Source organism: Sminthopsis crassicaudata, chromosome 3 (assembly GCF_048593235.1).
Source record: "Sminthopsis crassicaudata isolate SCR6 chromosome 3, ASM4859323v1, whole genome shotgun sequence".
Classification (NCBI taxonomy): Eukaryota; Metazoa; Chordata; class Mammalia; order Dasyuromorphia; family Dasyuridae; genus Sminthopsis; species Sminthopsis crassicaudata.
Genome location: NC_133619.1, coordinates 350,246,933 through 350,271,674, shown reverse-complemented (window position 1 = coordinate 350,271,674; position 24,742 = coordinate 350,246,933). Strand labels below are relative to the sequence as shown.

Below are 24,742 nucleotides of genomic sequence, written 5' to 3'. Positions count from 1 at the left end.
TCTTACTCCTTCCCTCTTACTTTTCAATGAAGTGGAAGAAGTTTCACCATAAATTGAATATGTTCATTGATACACACTATGTTCATCTCCCTCCTTTCTTTCTCTCAGATGTAATAGGTTACCTTTGCCTCTTCATGAGATGTAGTACCATCACTTTATACTTTTTTATGATATAATTTCCTTTCCACCTCTAGTTTCTAGGACAAATTATATATATGTATATATGTTCTTTACATATTTTTATGGCAGAAGTATAGTTCTCAAGATTTCTTTTTTACCTTTTTAGAAATCGCTTGAGTTTTCTATTTGAAGATCAAACATTTTATGTAGGTCTGATTTTTTCATCAAGTATAGATGGAATTCATTTATTTCATTAAGTGTCCATCTTCTTCCCTGGAAAACTATGCTTATTTTTGCTGGGTAAGTTATTATTGGCTGCATACCAAGTTCCATAGCCTTGTGGAATATCATGTTCCAGGCCCTTTGTTCTTTTAATGTGGATGCTGCTAGATCCTGGGTTATCCTTATTGTGGTTCCTCCATATCTGAATTTCTTTTTTCTAGCAGCTTCCAGTATTTTTTCCTTTGTCCGATGGTTTTTTAACTTGGCCACTATATTTCTTGGCGTTTTCATTTTAGGGTCCCTTTTAGTAGGTGATCAATGAATTTTTTTCAATGTCTATTTTACCCTCTGTTTCCAAAATGTCTGGGCAGTTCTCTTTGATAATTTCCTCGAAAATAGTGTCCAAGCTCTTTTTTTCCTCACATTTTTCAGGGAGTCCGATAATTCTCAAATTGTCTCTCCTGGATCTGTTTTCCAGGTCTGTTGTCTTTCTAATAAGGTATTTTACATTCTTTTCAATTGTTTCATTTCTCTTGTTTGCTTGCCTACTTCTTGGTTTCTTCTTGATTCATTCATTTTTACTTGTTTGAGTCTAATTTTCAATGATGTATTTTCTTCACTCACTTTTTTTATATCTTTTTGTAATTGTCCAATTGTGTTTTTAAGTGAGATTTTTTCTTCTATGGAATTTTTTTTCCATTTTATTTTTTAGAGAGCTTATTTCTTTATCCAGCTCATTAATCCTGTTTTCCTTGGAATTGTTTATCTTTTCTAATTCACTAATCCTGTTTTCCTTGGAGTTGTTTGCCTTTTCCAATTCACTAATTTTGTTTTTCAATGTTTTGATCTCTTTATCCATTCTGGATAACTTCTCCAGGCTCTCTTTCCAAGCTTACCTTTCCTTTTCCCATTTATCTTTTAGCTCTCTTGTGAGAACCTTTTTGATATTTTCTATGAGATTCTTTTGTATTGAGGAGCAGATCATATCGCCCTTAGGGGATTCCTCTGGGGACAGTCTGTTTTTATTCTCCTCAGTATTTGAAGTCTGCTCTCTCTCCATACAGAAGCTGTTAATCGTTAAGAGCCCTTTTGAATTTTTTGTTCATTTTGTCGGAGCGGGAATAGAAGAAAACAAATTGACAAGAGAAACAATTGGTCTGTTTTGGGGGGGATGGGGCTGGATGGTGTTAATCACTTCCTCTACCAACTGGGGGGGAGGGCAGCAGTGAGCCACTAACAGGTCAGCAATGGCTGAGAACACACTGAGTCAGTCTGGGTGGGGGGGGGTGTGGCCGGGTTTTGAGAGAAGCTAGCTTTCTGGGTTTTGATTCTTCACTTCCAGGGTTTACATCCTCTCTGCTGCTCCTGGCTTGCTGCCAAGAAGGAATATCCACACTGTGGTAAGAGTCTTTTTGCAGAAACGGCAGAGATCATACCCCTCCCCCTCCACTCTGAGCTGTGTGAGCTGTCTGTCTCTCTCTGGCTGTCTGCCCTCAGTCTATGCCCAGTCTGTTTGACCCTCCCCCCAAGCTAACACAGACCTTCTCTGGCGAATTTCAAGGATGTCGTCTGTTGGTGATTATTTGTGGGTTTCTTTTCTGGTCAAGCATTAACTCTGAGGCTTGTCATGAAGTAAGTCCTGAGAGAAAACACAGAGCTCAAGCAGCTGTCTGCCTCCACGCTGCCATCTTGGCCAGAAGTCCGGCAAGCTATATTCTTAAAGGTATTCTTCCATTTCATTTATTGAATTTATTGGTATAAAGTTGGGCAAAGTAAGTCCTAATTATTGCTCTAATTTCCTCTTCATTGGTGGCAAGTTCTCCCTTTTCATTTTTAAGACTAACAATGTGATTTTTCCCTTTTCTTTTTTACATCAAATTTACTAGGGATTTATCTATTTTGTTGTTTTTTTCATGGAATCAACTCTTAGTTTTATTTATTAATACAATGTTTTTTTGTTTTGTTTTGTTTTGTTTTGTTTTTGTTTTTTACTTTCAATTTTATTAATCTCTCCTTTTATTTTTAGAATGTCAAGTTTAGTGTTTGACTAGGGGTTTTTAATTTGCTTCTTTTCTAGCTTTTTTAGTTGTAAGCCCTATTCATTGACTTTCTCTTTTTCTAATTTATGTAAGTAGGCCTCTAGAGATATAAAATTTCACCTTATTACCACTTTGGCTGCATCCCACACATTTTGGTATGTTGTCTCAGTATTGTCACTTTCTTGGGTGAAATTATTAATTACGTTTATGATTTACTCTTTCACCCAATCATTCTTTAGGATGAGATTATTTAGTTTTCAATTATTTATTGGTCTATTTTCTTCTGTCTTTTTATTAAATGTAATTTTCATTGCATCATGATTTAAAAAGGATGCATTTACTATTTCTGCCTTTCTGCATTTGAATTTGAGGTTTTTATGCCATAATATATGGTCAAATTTTGTAAAAGTTCTATGAATGCTAAAAAGAAAATGTACTCCTTTCTGTCTCCATTTAGTTTTCTCCAAAGATCTATCATATCTATCTTTTATAGTATTCTATTTACTTCTTTAACTTCTTTCTTATTTATTTTGTAGTTTAATGTATTTAATTTTGAGAGTGCAAGATTGAGAACTACCACTGTTATAATTTTGCTGCTTGTTTCTTCTTGCAGTTCTCTTAATTTCTCCTTTAAGTATATAGATGTTACACCACTTGGTGCATATATGTTTAATATTGTTATTGATTCATTATCTATGCTACCCTTTAGCAAGGTATAGTGCCCTTTCTTATCTTTTTTAATTAGATCAATTTTTGCTTTTGCTTGATCTGTAGTCAGGACAGCTACCCCTGCTTTTTTGAATTTACCTGAAGCACAATAGATTCTGCTCCAGCCTTTTACCTTTTACCTTTCCTCTGTATATATTGCCCTGCTTCAAGTGTGTTTCCTATAAACAACATATTGTAGGACTCTGCCTTTTAATCCAGTCTGCTATCCACCTCCATTTTATGGGGGAGTTTACCCCATTCATATTTATGGTTAAAATTACTAATTATATATTTCCTGCCATCTTGTTAACCCCAGCTTATGGTTTTCTCCTTTCATTCCCCCTTACCTTCCTCTCCAGTATTAAACTTGTTAGCACTACTTGCCTCACACAGCCCTCCTTTTTTAGGATCCCTCCCGCCACCTTAGAATTCCTCCTCTTTCCTTGCCCCTTTTCCTCACAATTTCTATATTCCCTTCCATATAGCTTACTCCTTCCCTTTTCACTCCCCCCACACACTTTTCAATAACATGGGAGAAGTTTCTCTGTAAATCGAATATGTCTAATAGTTTTCTCTTTAAGCCAATTCTGATGAGAGTAAGATACACACTACGTTCATCCCCTCCTTTCTTTCCCTCAGATATAATAGGTTTCCTTTGCCTCTTCTTGAGATATGGTACCCTCACTTTACCCTCTTCCTGGTACAATTTCCTTTCCATCTCTAGTTTCTTTTTTATATTATAACAGTAAAACCAAATTGTACATGTATTCTTTATGTATACTCATAACAAAAATATAGTTCCCAAGATTTCTTTTTACTTTTTATGTTTCTCTTGAGTCCTATATTTGGTGATCAAACTTTTTGTTTAGTTTTTTCATCAGAAATAGATGATATTCACCTATTTCATTGAATATCCATCTTTTTTCCCTGGGAAAAAATGTTCTTTTGGCTGGGTAAGTTATTCTTGGCTGCATACCAAGTTCCTTAGCCTTTTGGAATATCAGATTCCAGGCCCTTTAATCTTTAAATGTGGATGCTACTAGATCCTGTTTAATCCATGTTGTGGCTCCTCTACCTCTGAATTGTTTTTTCACTAGCTGTTAGTAGTATTTTTTTCCTTGGTCTGATAATTTGTAATTTAGCCACAATATTTCTTGGAGTTTTGATTTTGGAGTCTCTTTTAGTAGGTGATTAATTCTTTCAATGTCTATTTTACCCTCTGTTTCTATAACATCTGTACAGTTCTCTTTGATGATTTCCTGAAAAACAGTGTCTAGGTTCTTTTTTTCACCATAATTTTCAGGAAATCCAATAATCCTCAGATTATCTCTCCTAGATCTATTTTCTAGGTCTTTTGTTTTCCCAAGTAGGTATTTAGCATTTTTTTCAAATTTTTCATTTTTTTGGTTTTGCTTGACTGATTCTTGGTATCTTGTTGAGTCATTTATTTCCATTTGTTCAATTCTGATTTTTAATCAATTATTTTCTTCATTGACTTTCTTATTTCTTTTTGTAATTGTCCATTGAGTTTTTAAGTGAGTTGTTTTGTTCTATATTTTTTTTTCCATTTTGCCAATTTTATTTTTTAGAGAGCTATTTTCTTTTTTTAATTCACTAATTATGTTTTCCTTGGAATTGTTTACCTTTTCCAATTCACTAATTATGTTTTTCAGGGATTTAATTTCTTTATCCACTCTATCTTTTAATGAGTGCCATGACTTATCCAGACCTTCTTGCCAAGCTAACCTTTCCTTTCCCCATTTTTCTTCTAGCTCTCTTGTAAAAGCCTTTTTAATTTCTTCTATGAGAGCCTTGTGTGTTGAGGACCCAGATCATATCCTCCTTTTGAATTTCATCTAGAGATAATCTGCTTTTTGTCTCTTCAGGGTTTGAAGTCTGCTCTCTCTATCAGTATAGAAGCTATCTATAATTAGAGCCTGCTTTAACTTTTTACTCATTTTGACAAAAAAGAACCAAAGAAAAAGCAAATGAGGTCTGCTTTTTGGGCAGTATGGTATTACCAAGCTTTTTCTACAGACTACAAGATGTAGCAGTGAAGCAGCAGCAGGATAGCAATGGCTGTGCTGAGACTATGCACTAAGACTCTGAGAGTGTGCTAAATCATTCCTGGTGCTAGGTGAGTGTGGCCAGGTCCCAAGAGACCCTACCATTTCAGGATTAAAGTCTTTATCCCCTGTGTTTATAGCTTCTCTACTAATCTACTGGCTTGCTGTCAGATTAAAGTAGCTCACATGGTGATAAATTTCTCCCAGCAAATGTTCTGCTGTTTGAGATCACACACCCCACCCCACCTATTGTCTGCTCAGAATGAGCTGCCTTCTGTGCTCTCACTGTCTGCCTGAGGTCTGTTGCTGATCTAACCATCCCTGCCTAAGTGCAAAAACCTATCTTTTATGGAAAATTTCAAGGATATCTTGTGTTGGTATTGTGTTGTATTCCAATATTCATTGGTTTTTTTCAGTCAAGCACTGATTCTGAGACCATATCATGAAAAATTTATTCTGAGGGCAAGGAAGTGCTTAGATAGATGGGTGTGTCCTCTCTGCCATCTTGGCTCCACCCCTCTTTTAATCTATTTTCCGTTCTCCAAATGCCAAAGTGATTTCCCTAAATTATAAGTTTCTCATGACATTCTCTACTCAGTAAATTCTAATGGTTTCCTACTGAGTCTAGGATAAAATGTTGCATCTTATGCTCACCCTTTTAAAATTTCTATTTTTGTGTTATATAAATAATTATTGCTATAGCATATTGCATTTTAAAATATGTAAACAAACACATTGATGGTATTTGCTCATAATTTTTTATTTATTAAAAAACCGTGCAATGGAAAAGGTTTGGAGACAATTCCTACAGATAAAGGGCAATTACTGAAGATCTTTTATCAGGAAAATTATATGGGATTAATATTTGGAATGATGTTTTGATATAGGTTAGATTAGAGTATGGACAGACTAGAGGTGAGAAAGGCTGGTAGGAGATCAGTCAGACAGCTTATCATTAGATCAAACAGTGATGTCAATCTAAATAAAAATAGTAGAAATAGGAGCAGAAAGCAAATGGAAATGAAATTTGAGCAGGAAAGAAGAGTCAATAACTATTTTGAGTTTTTAAATGCATATGCCTGAGAGAATTGTGCTAGCATTTAACAGAAGTGTCAGTGTGACAAAGATGAATTTGTCTTAAGATACAGAATCATAGAAAGTTGGCACTTTTAAGGGTGTTAGTGATATAGGGATGGCTTTCTCCTGGTTGAAATTGTGGTGATAGAATGTAATATTTTGTGTGAAAGAGCAGAGTTACATCCTGGAGAAAGTACTACTAACCATGCCTGAGGCTGTGACATGAATGAGGATTCATTTTGAAGTGAGAGGGAGGAAGAAAAGATAAAGAATGTAGGATACCAGCCCAAAACCAATTTATAAGACAAGGAAAGTGCTTACCTCATTACCAAGCCTTCATGCCATCCATGTGCTGTTTTGTGGTTGTTGTTTGTTTGTTATCAAGGACTACAAACATTCTCTTTAACCTCTGAATTTGAGGCAAAACCATATTTATACCACCTTAATTCTATCTCTACAAAAGGATATTCTTTCCAGTCAGTGGGTAAAAAGAAATGCAAAGACTTCTATTTTATTGGAATGGAATAAAAGCAAAGTACTATTTTCACAAAATTCAGATATATTAGTGGACTACAAGTGCAGTCTGATGTAAAATGTGGCATTTAGAATAACTAATGAACTTTTATGTTATATGTACATATTATCCAGAGAAAGGAGAAATGATGGACACACTCTATTCTCTTCTAGTCAAACCATAGTAGTGTGCTCCAATCTGAGTAACACATTTTAGAAGGAACATTTACAAATGTTATCACATTCAAAGGATAGCCAGAATGTTAAAGGAACCAGAAACTATGCCAGATAAGCATAATTTAAAGTTGTGCTATCAAACTACAATAAAATGATTCCCTGTAATTAGTAAATCATAAATTAACATTATTTTTATTGTATTTTATTTTTATTTTGATAATCATTTCCTATTTATACTTTAATCTTGTTTGAAGCACAGGAAAGTTTTGAAAGCAGCATTGACTGTCAAGCAGAGAGTTTGACATTTGTGGTTTAAAGGATCTAAAGATAAAGGAACTGGAGAAAAGAAAATTGAAGGGCCATGGTAAGTGCGTTTCAGTATTAAATGTCCTTTTTTTAAAAAATAGGGATCACAAAGAAAACCTCAATCTGCTTCTGGCCAAACACATTGACTCAATGTTATAAGGAAGCTGGCACTCTGAATCATTAGGGCTACTGATTCTAGTCATTTGTGACTCAGTATTGAAGTACTTGCTCTTTGAGATGACAGAGCAATCTCCATATTGACCCATGAGCAGGAAAAGACAATGAATGATATAGTAAACCTTTAAAAGGGATGTGAGAACAGCTTTGTATCTTTCTGCTTTAAATCTGTCATATTGAAGTTCTCTTTAATGAGATTTCCTGTGAGTTGTGGGAGAAAGCAAAATTCACTGGTCTCCTCCCTATCCTCCATCCCAGCTACCAAGGCAGCCTTGAATAGCCTGTGTCCTGCCCAGGTAAGTTTAATCCTGCATTTTTGGCTAACTTCTGCATTTGTTATTTTTCTTGATCTTAGATTAATGACTATCAGCACTAACATAGTCCCAATTTGGAGGTCAACATGTGAGTTCAATAACTTCAGCAGTCCTAGGACTAGTCAGAGTTATCTGGCAATAAATGAAAGAAAACCCCACCAATTGCTGTAAAAAGTCTTGGAGAAGATAGTTATCAACAAGAGGATGAGTCTAAGTCCTTGCTAACTTATCTGAAAATATGGACTGGGGAGTTGTTTGCACAATTCAGAGCCAAAAAAAAAAATTGAAATGTTTAGTCAACAGCTCCACAAATATATTTATGTTTTGAAGAATTTTAATTATTAGCTTCTTTGAGAGCATAATGGAGTTGTAAGAGACTGAATCCTATTTTATTTCTGTGTGCATAGCACATAAATACCTGTCCCGTTCCTATTGGGTCCCATTCATATTGTACACTGAGTAGTATTTTTTACTTCCCTCTTTGAGGAAACCTCGATGTATGATAAATGTAAACCTTAATTAAAAGGAAATAACAATTTGTTTAGTCGCATGAAATATTCTTAAATTCTAGCTTTTGTAGTGTAAATATTTTTATTTTCTTTTGTTTTTCTTCTTTCTAGTTCACTAAGTGGGAAAAAGTAAAAAAGGCCAAAAAGGAGAAAAAAAGGGAACCTAACTTTATTCATTGGAGCCTGGCCTTCTCAGGACTGAATATGGTCAGATCAAATTAGAAATCCAAGAGCAGAATGATTACCCTTAATGAAGAATGACAAATAATAAGTGAGTTCCTCAGTTCCCTTGAACACCAAAACAATATTTATTGTTCATACTGAAGAACATTTAGATTTGTTCTATTCAGCTCTGGAAGTCAGATCTAAGAATAATGCTTTTTGTTCTTCTGTTAAAAAATAAATAAAATTCTCTCACCATTAGAACTGTAGGAAACAAAATATCTTATCAAGAACTTCACTGACTCATTGATAAATACAGGAAAGATTTGTTTTACATTCTTGAAAGAATGGGTGCCTAGGTTAGCAGACACCTTTGAAATTCCAAAGACAGTATTTTATTTTCTAAAGCACAAGTCCCTCCATTGATTCTCCATTAATTGAATCTTACAAAAGTTACCAGAAGTGAATCTCCACCTCTCATTACATAGCCAGTCCCTGATCCAAGGAACTTCCATTGTAGAAGGGAAAGATAATAGTAGAGGGCTAGGGGCAAAGAACAAAAGATTCTTTTCAAATCTTAGACCACCATCCTTAATTACAAAACCCAGTCCTTACCTCCTAGGAGCTTACATTATATTTTGGGGGGGTGAAATAACTTTCACCATCAATTCTTCTTTAATGTCCTTGTTGGTTTCCATTTTCTAACTTATTTCAGTTGTCCAATTTGATTTTCTTGACTGTGGAAATTAAATAAATGCCCATCCATTTCTCACAGTTATTCAAAATTTGAAGTCCATATCCCAAAACCAGATTGCTGTTGATAATGCTGATAAGAATCATGCTTTTATTGAAACTGAACTGAGGGAACTCTAAGGCCACTTTGACTAGTATTACATTCAAGTAAGTCCCAACTTGAAAGAGTTCAAGTAATTCTTTCTACCCACCCCCCCCAGGCTGGGATTAAGTGACTTCCCCAGGATCACACAGCTAGGAAGTGTTAAGTGTCTGAGACCAGATTTGAACTCCTGAATTCAGGGTTGGTGCTCTATCCACTGTGCCACCTAGCTGCCCCCTCAAGTAATTCTTAATTCAAATGATTCATAATTTTAACAATTAAAAAGGTATTGTTTTTACTATAGAGGTATTTTTCTTCATATTTTTAAAGGATTCACAACACTTTATGCTCTATTAAAATAGAATTTGGTTTGGATATGGTTTTCAAGGGCAAAGGAAAGGCTACCTGTTTTATGGTTTCTGAATTACTTTTAGCACCACACTCTGGTCACAATTAGGAACATACCTTTTGGCGAGAGGTGCTTTTTCCTCCATGGAATCAATCAAGTGGCTACTCATTCCTTAAAACCCTCCAGGATATCAAAGATCTTTCTATTGCCTTATGTCAGATTCAAGGCATTTTGCTTGGTTTTGTTTTGATTTTCTTTCAAAGATTTTCAGTAGTTGCTATTTTCTCCTCTTAAACTAAAATACCTTCAATTTCATTCTTCCTGCCAAATGGTTCAGCTTAGAATAATAATACTCTTTAAGAGCCCATGGGGAAAGTTAAGACTATAACAATTGCTTTTATTAAAAGCTTCATTCAGCTGAGCTTAAATGAAACTGAACCAACAACTAATCCCACTAATTCTAGTTCAGTCTGGCTCTGTAGAAACTCTACCTGTAGTTTTGTGAAGCAGGAGGTTGCAAAGGGAGTAAAGACTTTTAAGACTGTCTGAGACTTTACATTGGGGCTTTTAACACACAACTGAACACACAAGAAAGCAAATCTGTTGCTCAAGAGGGCTAGAGGGTTAGTCTCTGAGGCTGTGCTAAAAATAAAATTTCAAGAACCCATTTAATTTTCAAATCATTTTTAAAAACGTTTTGTTAATCATAAAACTGTGAGGTAAATAAATAAAAATATTATCTCCATTTTACACCGGGAGAAGCTGAAACTCAGAGATGCTATGACTAAACTAATACCACATGTCTGGAATCTTCATGTCCTGACCTTCCAACCAGTGATACTGCCAACCATATGACAGTGCCACTTTTATTAGGAGCTAATTATATGAAGAACTTAGGAGTCCTTAATCTGAAAGCACATTCAAGAGAGATCTATATCAGAAGTGTCAACTTCATAACTCTCTAGTTTCATGAAAATGTAATTGGAAATTATTTAACAATTGATCAAATTGGAGAGATTTCTAGGAGCAAAACAAAAGTTTATAGTAGATTCTGGCAAGAATCGAGTATCCCACCTGTCAAGCAGGCAATCAAAGGGAGGAGGCACCTTCTGGGACAGGCTCCATATTTAAATAGTTTCTAACACAAATACCCCTCCCATCACTGACCCTCATTTTCATTGGGTATTCTGGTTTCTCACAACTGTCCTGAGAGATCTTACCTCATCTCGTTCAATAACAAGTTTTGACAAAATTCTGATCACTAGAGTAATAAGGTTCCTTTGAAGCTTGATAGAAATAAATTAAGGACAAGTCTTTTTTTTTAGATAGTGAAGATTCCACATATGGAAATGACTTTTCCAAAAAGTGCAGCAAAATCCATGACTGGCACTTTGCTAATTATCTATTTTTTAGGTATTTTCTTAATTTTATAGACTAGTACTGAGAAAACCAAAAGTAGTCCCTTCAACAGTTTCCCCTATTCCCCTCATCAGAGATGATTCCTAAGCTGGGGGGAAGATGAGACAAAAATATTTTGACTTTTTAAAATCAGCCTCAAAAATAGCTCTAGATTGGTAAGGTTCACGAAGATTGGAAGTACAACTCACTAGTGGAAGATGATCAGGAATATCACCAGAAAAAGTTTGTCCTGAATGGTGGGAACAGACTGGTGCAGGGCAGGGATAGAATCAGAAGCGGGGTGGCCTCTGTGTTTCGAAGGTTTACATAGAGCTTTCTGCCATAGCCTGACTGCTCTTCTTTGGTCAAACAGTAGTGGACCAGCAGAGAAATTGGAGCCTAGGATAGAGGGTACACTGAGGGATGCCAGAGCCTAAGAGGATCTGGCTGTGCCCACTCAGGCCCAGAAGTGACTCAGCACAGACCATAACAAGCTCTTCATGGAATTCTTCAGCTAGGGATTCTTCTTGGAGGGCAGTCACAAATGTGCACAAGAATAAACTACTCAGCCACGTTTAGCATTTTTTTCCTTCGAAGAAGATGGACATTAATGAAACAAATGTATTCCAATTGTTTCTAAGGAAAAAAAAAAAAAAAAAAAAAAAAACAGATCTAAACAAAAAATTTGATCTCCAATCATAGGACTCAAGAGAAGCAGAAAAAGGTAAAAGGAACTCTTGAGAACTGTATTTCTGTTGTGGATATACATTAAGACCACATGTATAATTTGATTTTACTGATATAACATAAAAAAGGGAAGTAGAAATGGAAAGGGGATAGTGTCAGAAAAAGGGAAAAGAGGAGATTAAAAAGAGGGAAACTACATCCCACGAAGAGGCAAAGAAAAGCTATTATATCTGAGGGAAGTTAGAGATGGGGAGGAACATTGTGTGAATCTTACTCTCATCAGAATTGGCGCAAAGAGAAAATAATTGACATATTGGTTTTATGGAAAATTCTCCCTTACCTCATTAAAAAGGGGGAGAAGAAAAGGGAAAAGGAAAAGAGTAATAAGGGAAGGGTACAGAAAGGGAAAGGGATTTAAAGGGAGGATGGAGGGATATTAAAGAGGGAGGACTGCATGACACAAGTGGAGCCCATAAGTTTAATACTGGGGAAGGGGTTGAGGGGGGGCAAGGGGAAAAAGCATAATCTGTGGATAATATGATGGCAGGAAATACAGAAATAGTCATTTTAATTGTAAATGTGAATGGGATGTTCTCTCCCATTAAGCAGAGGTAGATAGCAGACTGGATCAAAAGTCAGAAACCTACAATATATTGTTTACAGGAAACACATTTAAAGCAGAGAGAAACATACAGAGTAAAGGTAAAAGGCTGGAGCAGAATCTATTGTGCTTCAAGTGAAGTTAAAAAATCAGGGATAGCCATCCTTATCTCAGATCAAGCAAAAGCAAAATTTGATATAATCAAAAGAGATAAGGAAGAAAACTATATCTTGCTAAAGAGCAGCATAGATAATGAAGCAATATCAACACTAAACATATGTGCACCAAGTGGTATAGCATCTAACTTTCTAAAGGAGAACTTAAGAGAGTTACAAGAAGAAATGGACAACAAAACTATATTAGTGAGAGATCACAACCTTACACTCTCAGAATTAGATAAATCAAATCACAAAAAAAAAATAGGAAAGAAATTTAAGAGGTAAATAGAATATTAAGAAAATTAGGTATGATAGATCTTTGGAGAAAACTGAATGGTGACAGAAAGGAATATGCTTTTTTTCTCAGCAGTTCATGGAACCTATACAAAAATTGACCATATATTAGGTCAAAATTACATGCAGGCAGGCAGAAATAGTAAATGTTTCTTTTCATATCACAATGCAGTAAAAACTACATTCAACAAAAAATTAGGGGTAAATAGACCAAAAAGTAATTGGAAACTAAATGATCTTATTTTAAAGAATGACTGGGTGAAACAGCAAATTAGAGACACAATTAATAATTTCACTCAAGATAATGACAATGATGAGACATCATTCTAAAATTTGTGAGATGCAGATAAAACAGTAATAAGGGGAAATTTTATATCTTTAGAGGCTTACTAGAGTAAAATAGAGAAAGAGAAGATCAATGAATTGGACTTGCAACTTAAAAAGTTAGAAAAAGACCAAATTAAAAACCCCTATTCAAATACTAAACTGGAAATTCTAAAATTAAAAGGAAAATTAATAATATTGAAAGTAAAATAATTATTGAACTAATAAATAAAACTAAGAGTAAGTTTTATGAAAAAAACAATAAAATAGATAAACCTTTGGTAAATCTGATTAGAAAAAGGAGAGAGGATAATCAAGTTATTAGTCTTAAAAATGAAAAAGGGGAACTTTCCACCAATGAAGAAGAAATTAAAGAAATAATGAGTTACTTTGCCCAACTTTGTGCCAATAACTTTGATAACCTATATGAAATGGATGACTACCTCTAAAAATATAGACACTTCCCAGACTAACAGATGAGGAAGTAAATTGCTTAAACAGTCCCATTTCATAAAAAGAAATAGAACAAGCTATTAATCAACTCCCTAAGAAAAAAATCTCCAGGACCAGAAAGAATTCTACCAAACATTTAAAGAACAATTAGCCCCAATTCTATATAAACTATATGAAAAAATAGGGAATGAAAGAGTGCTACCAAATTCCTTTTATGACGCAGATTATGGTACTGATACCCAAACCAGGTAGGTTGAAAACGGAGAAAGAAAAATATAGACTAAACTACCTAATGAATATTGATGCTAAAATCTTAAATAAGATATTAGCAAAAAGACTACAGAAAGCTATGCCCAGGATAATACATTATGATCAAGTAGGATTTATACCAGGAATGCAGGGCTGGTTCAATATTAGGAAAACTGTCAGTATAATTGGCCATATTAATAACCAAATTAACAAAAACTCATATGATCATCTCAATAGATGAAGAAAAAGCATTTGATAAAATTCAATATCCATTCCTATTAAAAACATTTGAGAGTATAGGAATAAGTGGACTTTTTCTTAAAATAATCAATAACATCTATTTAAAACCATCAGTAAGCATAATATATAATGGGAATAAATTGCACCCATTCCCAGTAAGATCATGAGTAAAACAAGGTTGCCCACTATCATCATTACTATTCAATATTGTATTAGAAATGCTAGCTTTGGCAATAAGAGTGGAGAAAGAGATTAAAGGAATTAGAGTAGTTAATGATGAAACCAAATTATCACTCTTTGCTGACGATATGATGGTATACTTAGAGAACCCCAAAGATTCTACTAAAAAGCTATTAAAAATAATTGGAAAAATAATCCACACCTTTAGCAAAGTTACAGGATACCAAATAAACCCACATAAATCATTAGCATTCTTATATGTCACTAACAAAATACAACAGTTAGTTATAAAGAGAAATTCCAATAAACTGGGAAAACATTTTTACAGTCAAAGGTACCAATAAAGGTCTCATTTCCAAAATATATAGAGAATTGACTCTAATTTATAAGAAATCAAGCCATTCTCCAATTGATAAATGGACAATTCTCAGATAAAGAAATTTAAACTAGCCATATGAAAAGATGCTCCAAGTCATTATTTTTAATGTTCTGTTGTCTCCAAAGACTGCCAATTGCTCTCTGGGAGGAGATCTCCTGTCTCAATGCAATCTCTCCACCAGATTGTTTTTCCTATAGAGAGCCACCAACTCTGACCTAGAGTAGAGACTCCCCTCCTTTGCTCAATGATGCTTCTTTTATCATCCCAGAAAATGAGCGTGGAATAACTCAGGGGCTTCTGGGGGAAAATACCTCAACCAATGAACTTGCTCCTCTTAAACATGCAAGCTTCTCCCCAGAAGTTCAAAGGGGTAAAATTGCCCTTAAAAGACGGAAGTAGAGAACTGTTAAATACAGACTTAGCACTTAGTAAGAACCTAATATCTCATTATCTCATCAGCACTTAGTAAGAACCTAACATCTCCCCCTTTCTTTTGATTTAGAACATAGGGTGGTAATGACCTTGAAACATAAATCCATCAATATGGGAGGCATTACACATAATTACATAGATTACATAAACACATGGTAACATAGTAACATAATACATGCTAGAAGTATGTAACAAATAACATGATCAAATAATCATAAATTGAGAATTTATAAATGTCCATAAGTCCATTGTCCATTAGTCTCATCTTGTGTTAGGAAATCCAATGATTCCTGCTGGTTTTAAATTTCTTTAACAGTCTTCTTATTAGCCATGCTCTTTCAGTGTTAGATGTTTCTTAGATTTTCTCTTTTGTTTTGAGGTCTTGCTCTTTTTCATTACTTTTGGAAATGCTTTTCTTACTGGAGCAAGAGTAGTAGCAACATACATCTGGCACATAGTAGGGCTGTTTTGCATTCCCTGTGGCAAAACTGTCCATTCATATCTTTGATACGGCTCGGCCAAATTAACACTAGGCATTGAAAAAGCAAATCTTTTCATATCCTCCTTATCTAGAGGGATAGAATAGAAACAATCCTTAATGTCTATAGCCCAAAGAGGCCATTCTCTTGACAACTGAGTAGGAGATGGAAGTCTAGGCTGAAGAGTTCCCATAGTTTCATTTACTCTTCTTAGATTAGTTAACATCCTCCATTTTCTAGATTTCTTTTTCCCCACATATACTGGGGAATTCCAAGGACTTAGAGAATTTTGCAAATGTCCTTAGTCAAGTTGTTCGTTCACTATGTCTAATAAGGCCTGAATTTTATCACTTCTTAAGGGCCACTGTTCTACCCACACTGGTGAATCAGTCTTCCACTGAATAGGAACCAGTGAAAGTGCAGGTAGGCCTTCAACAGCAGCCTTACCTAAGAAGCCGAAGTGCTTATTTGTAATCCTATCTGCTGTAAAATGCTTCTTCCCCACAGATTGATAAGAATTTTTTTCAACTACAAAAGGAGTAAAAACTCCTCCTTCACCTTCAAATATCCAAATCAAAAGCATAGCACTAACTTCTGCTGCTATTGATCCTCCTACCCCAGACATGTAGGTGTCTGCCTTAATCTTTGGCCAGTGACTGGGCCAATTGGCACCTCTAATAAGTGTACGATCTACACCCATGTCTACCAATCCTTCAAATGGTCTTCCATTTATATAAATAGTAAGCATAGGTTGGTCAGCTGTCACAGCTGCTGTCCAATATATTCCTGGATTTTGTTCACTGGAGTCAGAATCTGGGCGCCTATCACCAGGTTGCTTCTTAGGGGTACATAACAATAAGCCTGATGCTTGATAAATCACACGTTGTCTACCTGTGTTAGTGACCGGGATATTAGCTACACGTTCTCCAGTTTCCCACATCAGTGTATGGATGGACACTGTTTTGTAAGCACTCACAGAAGGTGAAATGGTAAAGCCTACTGTGCCTGGAGGCAAAGGATACACAAGCTGAACAGGAACAGATTTCACTTCTCCAGAGAGTATCTCAGTAGTCTCTACTGCACACAACTCTATTTTTCCTAATTTCAATCCCTTTCTTCCATCTCATTGCCTTTTGGCTGATTGATCATGTCTTAAATTTCTCTGGATGTAACCTTGGCTGCATTCATGCCTTACTTGGGGGGGCTGAAGCTGGGCCCCGCCTTTCATTTCCCTGGGTCAATCTACATTTGGAGTTCCAATGGAGACCCTTGTGACATTTTGGACATGGAGTTTTAGGTCTTCTCTCATCCTGTCTTCTCACTCTTTCTCCATATCTACACTGAGATCTTAGATGTCCAATTTTTCCACATTGAAAACATCGCCAAGTTTCTCTAGAAGTCCCTTGCCAGGAGGGACCCTGTCTTTCCATGTTCATAATAGTCCGCGTGTAAAAAGCATTTGTTCCTACTGTGGCATGTCATATTATGATCTCCTTTAAAGGAGCATCTTTGTCTAATCCCTATATAATTCTTTTGCAAATCTCATTGGCATTTTCCTTAGCCAGATGTCTGGTCATTATTTCTGTAGCTGCATTTTCTCCAATAGTTCTTTTGACAGCAGTTTGCAAATATCCCACAAAATCTGCAAAAGGTTCATTAGGACCTTGCTCTATTTTAGTGAAAGCCTCCCCCTGATCTTTATGTCCGGGGAGGATACCCCAAGATTTTATTGCAGCCTTAGCAATTTGCTCATATGCTGTCATGGTATATTTAAGCTGTTCTGAATTCTCTCCAGAGTGATCTTTACCATCTAATTGCTCAAAAGTGAATTGTGTGTTAACTCCTATTTCCAAATTGCATCTGAATGGATTTTACATAATTCATGAAACTCTGCAAGCCACAATAAGTTTTGTCCAGGTTCTAGACATGTCCTTGCTATGGATTTCCAATCATTCAGGGTTAAGACAAACCATCTAGTAACATTTTAACATAAGCTGATATAGCACCATAAAGGATACAACCTTTTTTCAAATCTTTAATTTTAGTCAACCTAAAGGTGCATATCTTCTCCTTTTTTGAGCTACAGAGTCAATCTCTTCAATCACAGGATATGCATGTATAAAATCACTTATATCCTGTCGTTCTCTCTTAGCTTTAACCAATGCTTTTTCTAATCTTTGTAACATGCCCTCCTGGCAGTTACAATTACTAGTCTGCCCTAGGCCCAACAGAGTACCTTTGACCACTGACCTTTGCAGTGTCAACTCTACCCGGCTTGCCTCTTCTGATGCCTTCAAAGGTCTCTGGCCACAATTTCTTGAATAGTAGTTTAATAACCGGTAGTGCACTCAAGGACGGCCACATGTAATCTTAAAAACCTTTATTATACCTACTCACATAATGCCCTGACTTGATGCCCTGACTTGTTGGTTCCCTAATGAACATCTGGTCAGAAGACCCAAGTGTTCACTACCAAACTCCTTACCTCTTGTCTATCTATCAGCTTAGCTTGGCTTGACTACCCCAGGTTAGGTAGCCAGGTTAAAGAGAGCAACTGCTGTCTGCAGTGGGCTTATAAAGGGCTTGTGAGGTCACACACACAGCCAACCAGTGAGAGAGTCGTCACCATTATGAAGCTATCTTAATATGGAGAGGATCCCACCCACAGGGCAGTCCTATATCCACAGAGAATACTTCTGGGCCTCAATTTCCTATTGCGAGGGGGGCGGAGCCAAGAGAGGGGGGAGGAGCCAAGATGGCGGAGAAGAAACACACGACTCTGTGAATGTCCTCACTCCCTCACAACCAATTAGATAAATTAAGCCTTAGAATAAGCCCAGGACTGACAGATACCACAAGGACTGGAAGCATGACTTACCAGCTGAAGAGAATCTGGAGTTTCAACATAGAAGGTCAGTTCCCAGGGGAGGAAGAAGAGAGGCCAGCACAGACGGCTGGGTGCTAGCTTACTCTGCCGATCGCACTGGGAAGGGCTCTGGGATCAGAGAAGCCACTGAGATAAAGGAATCTGGCACAGGCTATTAGCTCTTCTCTGCTAATTATTTAGCAGTTCTGAAGGGAAATCTAAACACTTTAAAAATTCAGATAGATTAGATTTTCCCCGGATCCTGGGGGTGACTCAACAGATCTCAGCACCAGGGGGTGTGGCCTCAGCTCCCACCTGAGAATAGTTAAGAGATTGACAAGTGGGTGGATACAGCCCAAGGCAACACACACTGCCTAGCTTAGCTGGAGGGAGTGGAACTCAGCTCCAGGAAGTCCCAGAGAAGCGGAACCTTTGAACTAGGGACCGCAGTTTCTGGCAGACACTTCCAGTTCGAGCACAGGGGCTTTTCACATCACCTGCTGCAGACATCCACGCCCCACCGGGACCCATAGGCTGGGCTTTGTGCTGCCTTTGCTGTTCAGCGCCCTCGGGGCACAGCAGCGCTAATCACCTCTGAGGCACTTCCAGGGAGGGGGTGGGGAACTCTCTCCCAGAGCTCTATCTTAGCTCAGGTGCAGGAGCCGCTGCATCCATCCAGTCTGGGAGGAAGCTGGTAAAGAAGTAAATAAATAATTTCCTACCCCAGGGACAGACCCCAAAAGATTTTTTTAAATATGAGCAAAAAAGCCAGAAAAACTATAGATTCCTTCTATACAGAGAAAGAGCGGGTATCCAACCCCGAGGAAGTTAACAGCAGAGAGACAGCAGATAACAACCTAAAGGGGAATGATTCCTGCCCCCCATCACATAACTCTCTCCTAGAAGAAACTCTTAAAAAATTAAGGGAGTTTGAAGAAAAATGGGGAAAGGAAAGGGAAGCTATGATAGAGAATAACAACGTCCTGAAATTGGAGTTGGAAAAAATAAAGAATTCACAGGAGATGCAGGGAAACAAAATTTATGAATTAGAAAAGGTTTAAAAAACACAGGAAAGTAGGATTTCTGAATTGGAAAAGATAAAAAAGTCTCAAGAAAATAGAATTTCTGAATTGGAAAAAGAAAATAATTCTCAAAAAAAAATTAGGGAAATGGAAAAAAATTCAATAGAGCAAAATAATTCATTTAAAAACGAAATTGGGCATTTACAAAAAGAACTAAAAACTGTGAAAGAAGAAAATAACTCCTTAAAAGTCAGGATGGAACAAATTGAAATGAATGATTCACAGAGAACCCAAGAATCAGTCAAACAAAACAAAAAAAATGAGAAGCTGGAGAACAATGTCAAATACTTACTGGGAAAATCTATAGACCTGGAAAATAGATCTAGGAGAGATAATCTGCGGATCATTGGACTTCCAGAAAACTATGACCAAAAAAAAGAGCCTAGATTCTATTTTACAGGAAATTATCAAAGAGAACTGTCCAGAGATAATAGAAACAGAAGGGAAAGTAGATGTGGAAAGAATTCATCGAACTCCTTCTGAAATAGACCCTAAAAAAAGAACACCACGGAATATAGTGGCTAAGCTGCAGAATTACCACACAAAGGAGAAAATCCTGCAAGCAACTAGAAAAAAACAATTTAAATACCAAGGTGCCACAATAAGGGTCACCCAAGATCTGGCTGCCTCCACATTAAAAGATAGAAGGGCCTGGAACCTGATATTCCGTAAGGCAAAAGATCAAGGACTGCAACCAAGAATGAACTACCCAGCTAAGTTTAGCATCTTTTTCCATGGAAGAAAAGTCAGGAATTATATGAGCAAAATTACAAAACACTTGCCACAAAAATAAAGTCAGATTTAAATAATTGGAAAGACATTCAGTGCTCTTGGATAGGTGGAGCGAATATAAAAAAGATGACAATACTCCCCAAACTAATCTATTTATTTAGTGCTATACCAATCAGACTCCCAAGAAACTATTTCAATGACCTAGAAAAAATAACAACAAAATTCATATGGAAGAATAAAAGGTCGAGAATTGCAAGGGAACTAATGAAAAAAAAACTCAGAGGAAGGTGGTCTAAGTGTACCTGATCTAAAGCTATATTATATAGCAGCAGTCACCAAAACCATTTGGTATTGGCTAAGAAATAGACCGGTAGATCAGTGGAACAGATTAGATACAAAGGACAAAAAAGGGTACATATATAACAACCTAATCTTTGACAAACCCAAAGATACCAACATTAGGGATAAAAATTCATTATTCGGAAAAAACTGTTGGGAAAACTGGAAATTAGTATGGCAGAAATTAGATATGGATCCACACTTAACACCATATACCAAGATAAGATCAAAATGGGTCCATGATTTGGGCATAAAGAGGGAGATAATAAATAGATTAGAGGAACAGAGGATAATCTACCTCTCAGACTTGTGGAGGAGGAAGGAATTTATGATCAGAGGAGAACTAGAGATCATTATTGATCACAAAATAGAAGATTTTGATTACATCAAACTGAAAAGTTTCTGTACAAATAATACTAATGCAAACAAGATTAGAAGGGAAGTAACAAATTGGGAAAATATTTTTAAAAACAAAGGTTCTGACAAAGGTCTCATTTCCAAAATATATAGAGAACTGACCATAATTTATAAGAAACCGAACCATTCTCCAATTGATAAATGGTCAAAGGATATCAACAGACAATTCTCAGAGGAAGAAATTGAAACTATATCCACTCATATGAAAGAGTGTTCCAAATCACTATTGATCAGAGAAATGCAAATTAAGACAACTCTGAGATACCACTACACACCTGTCAGATTGGCTAAGATGACAGGAACAAATAATGATGAATCTTGGAGGGGATGTGGGGAAACTGGGACACTAATACATTGCTGGTGGAGTTGCGAAAGAATCCAGCCATTCTGGAGAGCAATCTGGAATTATGCCCAAAAAGTTATCAAACTGTGCATACCCTTTGACCCAGCAGCACTACTACTGGGCTTATATCCCAAAGAAATACTAAAGAGCGGAAAGAGACATATATGTGCCAAAATGTTTGTGGCAGCTCTTTTTGTTTTAGCTAGAAACTGGAAGATGAATGGATGTCCATCAGTTGGAGAATGGTTGGGTAAATTATGGTATATGAAGGTTATGGAATATTATTGCTCTGTAAGAAATGACCAGCAGGAGGAATACAGAGAGGCCTGGAGAGACTTAAATCAACTGATGCTGAGTGAAATGAGCAGAACCAGAAGATCACTGTACACTTCAACAACAATACTGTATGAGGATGTATTCTGATGGAAGTGGAAATCTTCAACATAAAGAAAAACCAACTCACTTCCAGTTGATCAATGATGGACAGAGGTAGCTACACCCAGAGAAGAAACACTGGGAAGTGAATGTAAATTGTTAGCACTAATATCTGTCTGCCCAGGTTGCATGTACCTTCGGATTCTAATGTTTATTGTGCAACAAGAAAATGATATTCACACACATGTATTGTACCTAGACTATATTGTAACACATGTAAAATGTATGGGATTGCCTGTCATCGGGGGGAGGGAATAAAGGGAGGGGGGAATAATTTGGAAAAATGAATACAAGGGATAATATTATAAAAATATATATATATAATAAAAATTATTAATTAAAAAAAAAAGAATTTAGAGCAGAGGAATGATAGGATTGATTCAATTTCTTATGAATATTGTCTTGGCGTTGATATAAAGAATATTTTGCATAAGGGAGAAAATAAAGAATCAGAAGTTAGCAGCCAAAAAAAAAAAAATTTCCTATTGCACTGTGGCGCCCCCCATTTAAAGAGCCCTTACAAATAGGTTGCTTCACAGGTGATTCTGTTTGTGTTTCTGCCTCTTCCCCTCCTCCTTCTTGCTCCACCCCTGAAGGATTAATTGAGGGAGGAGATAGGAAATGCTCCTGTTGCTCAGAATTGTACTTAACTCCATTGTTATCTGATTCATCCTCTTCACTTAGTTTAGTTGGATCCTCCCCCTCTGGCTCCTGTAGTCTAACAATTTTTAAAGCCACTTGGATTAAATTGTAGGTATGAAGTGTATCTTTGGAAATTTAGTTTGGTTTGGAATTATAATGTTCAACTAATTGCTCTCCTACTAGTTTCCACTCATCTGGATCCATTTCTTTTTTCCAGAGAAAAACAAGAACATATGACCTGCACATTTTTTAAAAGTTCAGTAATCTCCTCCAAAATTATAATCAATCCTTGGCTTTTCATAACTTTGATAATGCTCTCTAAACATTTGCCCCATTTCACTGAAATTCTACTTTAGCTCTTTAACAAAGTTAAACAAAGTTTAACAAAGTTTCCTTGTTACTCACACTTCTGAGAAACTTTTCCACTGAGATCTGGATCAGAGGCTTTTCCACTGGAATCAGGATTGTGTCTGTCCCTGTTCAGGCACCAAATTGTGAAGGTCCGGGCTAGCTCCTCTGAAGGGCTCAGAATAAGTCCTTGTCAGGATAAGCAAAAGTTCTTGCCCCACATTTTTCGTGGAATTGTGAATACATCCAGCCATTCTAGAAAGCAATTTGGATCTATGCTCAAAAATTTGTCAAACTGTGCATGCACCCTTTGACCCAGCATTGTTACTACTGGGCTTATATCCCAAAGAGATCTTGAAGAAGGGAAAGGGACCTGTATGTGCAAGAATGTTTGTGGTAGCTCTTTTTGTAGTGGCTAGAAAGTGGAAACTAAGTAGATGCCCATCAATTGGAGAATGGCTGAGTAAATTGTGGTATATGAATGTTATGGAATATTATTGTTCTGTAATAAGTGACCAACAGGATGATTTCAGAAAGGCCTAGAGAGACTTATATGAACTGATGCTGAGTGAAATGAGCAAAACCAGGAGATCATTATATACTTCAACAACAATACTGTATGATGATCCATTATGATGGATGTGGCCATTTTCAACAATGAAATGAACCAAATCAGTTTCAATAGAGCAATAATGAACTGAACCAGCTACACCCAGCAAAAGAACTCAGGGAGATGACTATGAACCACTACATAGAATTCCCAATCCCTCTAGTTTTGTCTGCCTGCATTTTTTTATTTCCTTCACAGGAACTATTTCACAGTACACTATTTCAAAGTCTGATTCTTTTTGTATAGCAAAACAACTGTTTGGACATGTATACATATATTGTATTTAATTTATACTTTAACATATTTAACATGTATTGGTCAACCTGCCATCTCGGGGAAAAGGAGGGGAAAAATTAGAACAAAATTAGAACTGGCAATTTCAGTGTTGTAAAATTATCCATGCATATATCTGGTAAATAAAAACTATTAAATAAAATAAAATCCCAAAGGCTTTAGGAATAGCATATATTTGATATATGTATATGACATATGCCTATAAGTCACAATAAACATCACATATGCTATTTATATATGTTAAAAAAATAACAGTAGGGTTATTTATAACAGAGGTTCTCAAACTATGGCCCATGGAAATCACGTTTATGCCCCCCGCCTAGTTATGGCAAATGAGCTGAGGGATGGAGACAGAGTGTGAGTTTTTGTTTTTACTATAGTCTGGCCCTCCAACAGTCTGAGGGACAGTGAACTGGCCCCCTATTTAAAAAGCAGGTTGAGGACCACTGCTTTATAACATAGTAAAAATAAATTATGTAAGAAAGTGTTTGCTTAGAGAAAGGAAAAAGGGAAGATATGAGGGTCCTGGTGGAAAGGAAGGTTATGATAAGCTGGCACCCAAGTCAAGGACATCACAAAAGCTGATAGCAGTTAAATATCAGCACTCTAATTATGTATAGAACTAAGATGTTTATAAAAGACAAAGGGAAAATAATTCAGTAAATTACTATTATAGATGACAGTGGTTCTAGATATGGGATAAGGATGAATGAACTTTTTCATCAGAACTATCATACTTACTCTGACTGTGGATCCTCATAGCAATTTCAGTTGCTTTTTGAGAGTGACTCAGATCCAAGCAAGGTTCAAGGATTTGGGAAGGCCAAAGTTGTATTATTAGTATCCCTAGGAGGTTTCAAAAATTATAGTCTTTTAGCACATATACCCTCAGAACAGAGGTCAGGAAAGAGGTGTGTGTGTGTGTGTGTGTGTGTGTGTGTGTGTGTGTGTGTGTACACCCTGAGTACATTGAGTTTCCTGATGCTTTTCAGTCTTTTGTTATTTGATGACTGTGTGATGATAAGGCAATGCTTTCTAAGGCAGAATAGATTATATCTTTGATATATCATCTATCAGAGACTTATAATTTCTTATTTATTTTAGAGCTCCAAACATGGGACCATGGAGAGTATAAAGAACTCAATAGATTAGTAATATGACATATCTAAGACAAACTTTATAGTTG

The 24,742-nt window shown here is 36.3% G+C and overlaps 1 long non-coding RNA gene across 2 annotated transcripts; it reads left to right on the top strand.

Annotated features, from left to right (window-relative positions):
- The first annotated feature begins 1,845 nt into the window (after positions 1-1,845).
- LOC141559556 (uncharacterized) lies at positions 1,846-8,634 on the top strand. 2 transcript variants are annotated; one of them, XR_012487483.1, is made up of 4 exons: positions 1,846-2,065; positions 5,127-5,226; positions 7,177-7,286; positions 8,340-8,634. It is a non-coding gene; the product is annotated as an uncharacterized LOC141559556 (long non-coding RNA). The 2 variants fall into 2 exon arrangements; XR_012487484.1 differs by lacking the exon at positions 8,340-8,634 and adding an exon at positions 7,761-7,994.
- The last annotated feature ends 16,108 nt before the right edge of the window (positions 8,635-24,742 follow it).